Consider the following 8,812-nt stretch of genomic DNA (forward strand, 5'->3'; position numbering starts at 1 on the left):
TCCAGACCAAGACTTTTAGAGCACGGGGCCAGGGAAGAGCCCGCCTGCTCCCAGAGGCCAGAGGTTTTCTGACCGTCGTAAACCAGCATGGAACTGGGTTCCCAGTGCTGACAACAGGAGCCGGAGTGGACAGCTGTGCATTCAAAATACCGAGGACAAGTGACTTTCCATCTTGATTCTCTATCCGAAGATAAAGTGTGAAAGTAAAATAAAGACATTTGAGACATAGCAAACTCTCAAAGATGCACCCTTACTGATCAAGGTTCTAGAGAATATACCAACCAAAGCCAGGGCTACAGCAAGAAAGAGAAGACACGGAATCCAGGAAACTAGGGATCAACTCAAGAAAGAGATGAACTGCCCATGGCAGTCCCCGGATCTGGCTCTTGTTTCCACAGCGTTTGCATGGAACAGACACAGGGACACCCCTTCTTCCCGCTTCTGACCCCACTCCAACCTCTTTTCCAGTCTCCACCTCCAGACCCACCTCAAACATCCTCAGCCTCCAAGACCAGCCAACACCGTTTTTGACCTTAATTCATTGCTGAACAGCCATGAGCTCCCAAACTCACCAGAATTGTTCCTCCGAGGTGGAGGCTGCCGGCCACAGCCTAGTCCCCCTGCATCTGTGACTGCCTGCACCTGCCTCTCTCTGGGCTTCCATTTCAACTGAGACAATGTGGCTCTGGAGGGCAGGGGCTACTTCTTCACTAGAGGAGAAGCACAAGGGCACCCAGTGTCTCCTAAAGATGCAAAACCAGCGCAGTGGCCGCACTCTCTCCCAGGCCCTGCTGAAGCCTTCCCAGGGCGCCATGGAAGCCGCCATGGCCATGGAGAAGAGCCAACCTGAACCAGGCCCTTGGGGGATCTGTGTGAGGCTTATTATGAAAAGCTGGGGTCCCCGTAATTTCCTATGCCCTCAGCTCTGTGACTTCCTGGAGAACCACTTCCTGGAGGAGGATGTGAAAGCACCTGACTCACCTCCGCAGGCTGAGGGCCCCCAGCACGACGAGGAGCCTCTGGAGCCGAGGCCTTTGAGGGCCCCTCTGCACCCCCCTGGTGCCTGCCTTCCGCCTGAGCCTCTCCCGGAAACCACTGGGCATCCTTTTAACCCGGGAGCCCTCTCACCAGCATTGGACCAAATGGAAACAACAAAGCTTTTTGCAGCGAAAAGAAGGAAGGAAGTGATGAAGGGATGATGGGAGGGATGGAGGGATGAGGGGAGGGATGGAGGGATGAGGGGAGAGAGGGAGGGATGAGGGAAGTAGGGAGGGAGGGAGGGAGGGAGGGAGGGAGGGAGATGTGAAGGCAGTCCCAGTGGGCGGTGAAGGGAGCCTAGGAGACCGCTCTGCAGCCTGGGGAACAGCCACTCCAGGTGCAGGCAGGTCAGAAGCTGCAGAGAAGAGTCTCTAAGAAATGAAGCCATTAGAGAATCTAATGCGTTTGAATGTAATGAGATATTTAAACCTCAAGGCAGAGTTTAGGCTTGAATTCATGTTATACATATAAAGCAAACAAATGAAACAGCAGGAACTGGACACAATATTAACTCGGTGTGGGAAAGAGGGGAAACAAGAGGTGCGGGAGAAGCAGTCATTGTAACCACACGGCCAGCTATGAATAGTGTGCACACAGTTGCAGTGATGTAAACCCTGAATATCTATGTAACCACATTTGTGTATGATAGAGTAACATGGGGGCGGGAGAGTGGATAAGGGAGGAGTGTCTGGAAGGTGAGCGTTAAAGCCCTGACTTGCACAATAATAGATAATGCCTAAATCCCAAGACTCAAGAAGCGGCAATATGCCCATGCCACTTAGATATATGGGGAATACCAGATAATTAGCTCAAGGTGTTGAACATAGTGCCCCTGGAGAACAGGAAATTATGGGAACCCCAGCTTTTCATAATAAGCCTCATAGAATTTCTAGACATGTGCATATGCAACTTTGGAAAATAAATAAATAGATAGATAATTGAGGTGGAGAACTCTCCCACTTTCTGTATGTGCATATTTTAAAAAAATATTTTTATTGATCTCAGAGAGGAAGGGAGTGGGAGAGAGAGAGAGAGAGAGAGAGAGAGAGAGAGAGAGAGAGAGAAACACCAATGATGAGAGAGAATAATTGATCGGCTGCCTCCTGCACATCCCACACTGGGGATCGAGCCCGAAACCCAGGCATGTGCCCTTGACCGGAGTTGAACCCGGGACCCTTCAATCCGCAGGCTGACACTCTATCCACAGAGGCAAACCGGCTAGGGCTGTATGTGTGTGTTTTTATAAGAAGCATATGTTTTGTTTTTATGCCAACATATTTTAACGGATCTAAAGAAGAAATGTGTTGAAAATAAATATTTCTTGTCACTGGTTTGTCAACCTTCCAGCCAGAGACATATACTTCACCTTTATAGAAAATTATTTATAAAACTGAGGCAGTTTTAAAATATGGCCACAAACGATTTTAATGACTTACAACAATAACCATTTGATTAAGCTTATCTTTCTGTGGGTTGGCTGAACAGTTCTTCTGAGCCATGCATTCTCTGACACTCCGCCCCCAAGAGATGGATCTAGCCCAGCCAGCATGGCTCAGAAGTGTCGACCTATGAACCAGGAGGTCATGGTTCATTCGATTCCCAGTCAGGGCACATGCCTGGGTTGTGGGTTTGATCCTCAGTGTGAGGCACGCAGGGGGCAGCTGATCAATGATTCTCTCTCATCATTAATGTTGCTCTCTCTCTCTCTCCCTCTCCCTTTCTTTATGAAATCAACAAAAATATATATATTTTTAAAAAGAGTTGGGGTCTCTGTCCACTCCCCTTAGTCTGGGCTGGCTGTGACTGGTTCAATAAATAGAGCGGTGGACGCAATGCTCTGTGGCTTCCGAGGAGGGGCCCTTGAAGGCCATGCAATGGCACCTCGCTCACGGGCACACTCACTCCTGGAGTCTGGAACTCCCAGGTAAGACGTGCAACTACCCTGCCACCACCGCGCTGGTGCGGCTCCTGCAGACAGTATGGGGGAGCTGTTCTTCAGCCAGCCCAGCCCAGGTGACAGTCACATCAATGAAGAAACCATCCGGGAAGTGGGTCCCCGGCCCCCACAGTTCCACCCTCAGCCATTAGAGTCACCCCCACTAGAACACAGTATAGCTTTTCCTGATATGCCTTTTCCAAATTCCTGTGACCATGACAGTGCTAAATTAATCATTGGGTGCTAAATTAACGCATAAATTAATTATTGGATGCTAAATGATGGACAATTGCCTCCTTGCATGTATTAAACATATGGCTCTTTATGTTCCAATACTAAACTAATATGTGTAGTTTTCAGTATTGTTTCAAGAATATCCAAACAAAAACCAGTCGCTCCTTCAGCCCTTTTAGATCCTGACAAGCAATGGGAGGAGCATTTCAAGGAACTGAAGTGGCCGCACGGCAAATTCTCTGACAGGGAACGGAAGAAGAGCTACCCACTCCGGGACAAACACAAAAGGCTTGTGTGAACCCGTAAGAACAGTGTCAGGATGGCTGTGGCTCGGGTGGAACTGAGATTGCGAAACATGCTCTAGACATCAAAAAGGGTTTGTATGGCTATATTGGGAGAAAAGAAGGAAGAAAAGGGCCCATTGCAGAGCATAGATGGTGTAATATTAACAGATGACCCAGAGAAAGGAGAACCTCTCAGCTCTCATTGGGTTCGCCTGCTACGGAGAGAATGATGCTGGAGATTTAAATGGCCTAAGGGTGTGGTCAGATGGAAATTGAGGCCCCAGCGAAGTGAAGGAAGATAAGAGAACACTAACTAAATTGAAATGTTTAAGACCCCAAATTTCGGGTGCAGTCCATCTGCCACGATGCTGAAGGGAACTGGAGAAATGGTTTGGGAACTATTGTAGACAAACTTTGAGAAATTTTAGAAAGCAGGAAAAGCACTGGGGATAGCATGCTGACTTGCAAGAAAATTTAAAATGGAAGTTATAAAACTATTCACCAAGGGCTTCAATATTAGTCACTCTGACAAGATTTTAGATTCTAGATTCTTCAGATAACTTGTGAGCACCAAGTAGCAGGAAGAGTGAGAACTGCTCAAGCTAAATAAACCTCATTTCCCCTTTTCACGGTGTTACAGTAAAGTTACAACATTGTAAGATGGGGAACTTTTAGAACTTTACTTGCTTTCTGCTTAGTTTTAAGCAAGAAGCACAATCTTTCAGGGCATCTTTGCAGATCATATAAAGAGACCTGAGCACAGCACTGGAATTTGGTGGGTGAACTGATGTTTGAACATTAATATTAATTAAATGTTGATTTGGATGATATCAGCAAAAATAGGAAAGGGAGGACCTATGAAAATTCACTCCTAAATAAAAGCAATTAAAAAAAAAAAAAAAGAATCGCCGAAACTGGTTTGGCTCAGTGGATAGAGCGTCAGCCTGTGGACTGAAGGGTCCCAGGCTCGATTCCGGTCAAGGGCTTGTACCTGGGTTTCGGGCACATCCCCAGTGGGAGATGTGCAGGAGGCAGCTGATCGATGTTTCTAACTATCTCTCTCCCTTCCTCTCTGTAAAAAATCAATAAAATACATTTTTTAAAAAAAGAGTCAACTTTTTAAAAACTCTGTAAATTAACCAAAGTCTTGCAGCAAGTTGAGGAATGCTTTTTTTTTTTTTTTTTTTTTAATGGCTGGCCCAGCTGGTGTGGCTCAGCATTTGAGCATTGATCTATGAACTAGGAGGTCATGGTCCGGTTCTGGCCAGGGTACATGCCCAGGTTGTGGCTCAATCCCTAGTAGGAGGCATGCAGGAGGCAGCACGCCCCCTCTCTTCCTCTCTCTCTCTCTCTCTCTCTCTACCATCCTCTCTATCTGAAAATCAATAACATAATTTAACAAAAATAAATAAATAAATAAAATGAGCCAGAAAATATAGATTTGGATCCGAGTAGGTAGGGCCTTGGATGTTGGTAAAGGAATTTGGACTCTACTTGGTAGTTAATGGGAAATTTAGAATTTCTAAACAGAACCTTTGAAATGGGTACTGCTGTTTTGTCTGCTCAACACTTTCTGTGGAGAGCACCCCAGATTTCATTGGGAAAGGCATCTTTCCTCCAGTTCATGTCACACAAGTAGAGATAAGTGAACCCCCAATTCCACATTGATTGGTTCAGGGATTTGTACAGGATCCAAACAGAACCAATGACCAATGGGAGTCACATCTGGGATTTTAGTTATATGGCTGGGGGGGGGGGGGGGGGGCAGGGGGACAGAGATGAGCAGATTAGAGGAACAATTTTCAAAATTTGAAAAGATCTATAGATTAACTCTATGCATGTTAACATTTTGATTTTAATAACTGTACTATGTTTATTTAAAATGTTAACATTTAGAGTGCTGATGAAGGGTATATTGGAATTCTTTGAACTGTTTTTGCAACTTCTGGGTAAGTTCTGAAAATATTTTAAAAAATAAAATTAAAATATGAAATTTAGGGCTTGATCAACAGTAGAGAGGATGGCGTTGGGAAATACTATGGCAATAAAATGGTGAGATATAGAGATGGTTAGATATAGAGAGATGAAAAGATAGTAAAATAACGGTTCAACTCTGAGAGAGTGGTAGCCGCACTAAAGGAAGGAGAGTCTGGAAGAGAACCGGGTTTGGGGTAAAAGGGCGTGTCCATGGGACATGCTGAAGCTTGCGTGTCGAATAGCCTCCAGGTGGCGCTGCTCAGCAAACAAGGGAACGAACTGGGGCCGGCAGAAAGGCAATGGCTAAGGTTAGAGAGTTCACATACAGGAACCAGTTGTCACGGCAGGAATATGATGTAACTAAAGGAGACACTGTGGAGTGTCCATGTAAGAAACATTCAAACCTATGGAGAATTTTTATGAGTTTATTTGAGCCAAACTGTCCACAGTTGCTGGGAAGCAGAATATCATCAGACTGAGGTAATGGTAGTTTTGCACCTTATTTTATACACTAGAGGCTCAGTGCACAGATTCATGCACAGGTGGGGTCCCTCAGCCTGGCCTGCACCCTCTCACAATCTGGGACCCCTCGGGGGCACCTCCCCTCCCCCCAGGGATGTAGCAGTGCTGAAGTGGCAGGTGGCCAGGGAGGAGCCCCAACCAGGCGGGCGCAGCTCCTGCAGCTGAGCGGCGTTCCCGCTGTGGGAGCGCACTGACCACCAGGGGGCAGCTCCTGCGTTGAGTGTCTGCCTCCTGGTGGTCAGTGCGCGTTATAGTGACCAGTCGACCGGTCGTTCTGGTCTTTCGGTTGTAATGGTCACTTAGGCTTTTATATAGAGAGATTACAATCAGAAGAGACGTATGTGGATTACATGAAATCCATTGGTGATAGGTTAGGGAGGTGGGAGAAATCGAGGAGGGCGGAACCTCTGGGATTGTATAAAAAGTAAAATGATAGACACATATTTCTTTTACATGGGTGGGTACAGGATCGTTAACAGTCAATAATTAACACGGCAACAGTCACAGTGAGAGCTCTCTGCCTTGGTGCACTGGTTGTGCCCTGAGGAGTCTAGAAAAAGGGGAGTTACCCTGACATTCCAGAGGAATGTTATTGTAGATGCAAAGGACAATAGACAGGCTTGGTTAAGGTGACGATGACCTTTGTCGGGGTAGAGTCTAGCCTAGGACATGACGACCTGCCATAACAGCTTTTAGTTAAAGAGTTTTCATTTCAGACCATCCTTGTGGTTACTTTAGGTCTCCGAGTTTGCAAGACCAACATGCAGGCCTTCCCTGAGCTTGTCAGGTTCAGTATGTGGTCCCTTTTCATCCACAGGAGAAAAAAGGCTGGTGAGGACAGCCCAGGGAAGGGGCCCCGTGCCGCCGGCAGAGCTAACCACAGAGATTTCAGAGAAGGTAGCAGCTGAAGAACGCCTCTGCCAGAGGGGACATGTCTGGTCACAGCTAATCTCTAATACCGGAAGAAGTGTCCCAAGGTACTTCTGTAACAGCGGGGTTTGGGATTGAAAAAAATGGTCGGTAATTAAAACTTAATAAATTGTTAAATGTGTTCTGACCCCTATTCCTGCACAGTTGCTGCTTTCTCAGTTGGTGCTGGCTAGCTGGTTGTCAAAATGGGAATGGGTGTTATCCTGGGCAAATTACCCACTGGCCTCCGCTATGACCTTGACATCACAAACAGATAAGAACTGATCTAATACTTAGTCCAGGTCGATCTAAGAGGACAGAGGTAAGCCAAGTGGCAGCTGTTAGAAAAACTCAAGCAGTGCAGTGAGCTGTGAGAGGATGAACCACGTAACAGAGAAAATGATTCTTTCAGGTTCTTCCAACTCCAAAACTCAGTACGCTCTGCTTTTTCCCGTTAAATGTTCATACTATCCACTTCATATGGCTGCTGTGAGAACGGTAAGAGATAAAGTACATGACAGCGCCTAGCACAGAATAGATGTTCAGTCTATATATATATAAGTTGAATATGAATCTATAAATAGAGAAATCCCACTCCAGTCTCCAAGGAAGTACCAGCTTCGGCCACTAGAGGGGAGTCTCAGTCACACGCCTTTGAGGGAGAGTAAGACACAGCATGAGGTGGCAGGCACCCCTCTGGATAGACCAGCCTTGCCTAAGGCAGGACACTCACTCCCATTCAGGAAACATGGCTCCATGCTGAAATCCATGGCGTTCCTCTGAGTCACTGTATTCTCCTGACGTTGCAAAATGGTCGAGCAAAAGTCCCTCAAAGGCTTTTCCTGCTTCCTGAGTAACATCTAAACTGGCCCGAATCCAAGGCCTTCCTCGATCTGGCCTCAACCCACCTGCCCAGCCCGAACTCCCCTTAACCCCTCACACCGCACCACACTGGACAATCGTGCTCCTGCCTCTATGCCGGGACTCATGCGGCTCCTTCTTCTTGATGCCTTTCCTCTACCCCGACCTTCCGAAACCCTACTTCTTTTTCAATGATGCAAATGCCACCTCCTCCATTACTCCCTTCTCACTTCTCTAGAGTGACCTCACCCAGCCCCAGCTCACACACCATGTATCACATCCATGTATCTTGTATTACATTGATTTATGTATGTGCATCTTTTCAATAGATTATACGTAAACTCCACGAGTAGAGAGGCCAGTGGAGAACCCACCCAGGGTAACACAGTGAGTAAATGGCAAAGGTGGGGTTCTAACCTGGGCAATGCGGCTCCAGAGAGCTCTGGCTCTTAACCACTAATTCACACTGTACCATAACCTTCCATCAGCCAGAGCGCCTAGCTCGGAGCTCTGCGCACAGTGCCATTCAACAGCTTATCAAATGAGTAACTTTTTGAAACACTGATCTAATTAGCACCTCTTGAACCTTCACTGACTTGTGGGCTATTGGGAGCCAGCAACTTGGTCTCATTAATCTGAATTAGAGTGCCCGGTCATAGATCCAATTATGAGCAATTTCAGAATCATAATTACTGGCCCACTTTGTCTCTTGATCTATAATACATATAAGGACCTCCTCCCAGCTTTTAATAAAGAAACAAAGTGCTTACTTACTGAAGGCCAGCAAATGTTTTTCTGAAACTTCCAGCTCCCATCTTTTTTTTTTTTTTTTTTATGGAACGCTTCCCGAATTTGCATGTCATCCTTGTTCAGGAGCCATGCTAATCTTCTCTGTATCGTTCCAGTTTTAGTACATGTGCTGCCGAAGCGAGCACACCAGCTCCCGTCTTCCCTGCGAAGTGAAGGGGCTGGACTGACCGTCTCTGAGGGCCCGGTCTTCACTGTTGACAGTCTGTGACTCTGGGAGACAGAATGGAATTAAAAAGAGCCC

General features: G+C 46.6%; 1 non-coding gene across 1 annotated transcript; it reads right to left on the reverse strand.

The window, feature by feature from the left end:
- Positions 1-8,589: 8,589 nt before the first annotated feature.
- Positions 8,590-8,696, reverse strand: LOC139009583 (U6 spliceosomal RNA). Its single transcript, XR_011471321.1, has one exon. It is a non-coding gene; the product is annotated as a U6 spliceosomal RNA (small nuclear RNA).
- Positions 8,697-8,812: the final 116 nt, after the last annotated feature.

This window comes from Myotis yumanensis, unplaced genomic scaffold, assembly GCF_028538775.1.
Source record: "Myotis yumanensis isolate MYYU_CA2020_CCGP unplaced genomic scaffold, mMyoYum1.0.hap1 SCAF_4, whole genome shotgun sequence".
Classification (NCBI taxonomy): Eukaryota; Metazoa; Chordata; class Mammalia; order Chiroptera; family Vespertilionidae; genus Myotis; species Myotis yumanensis.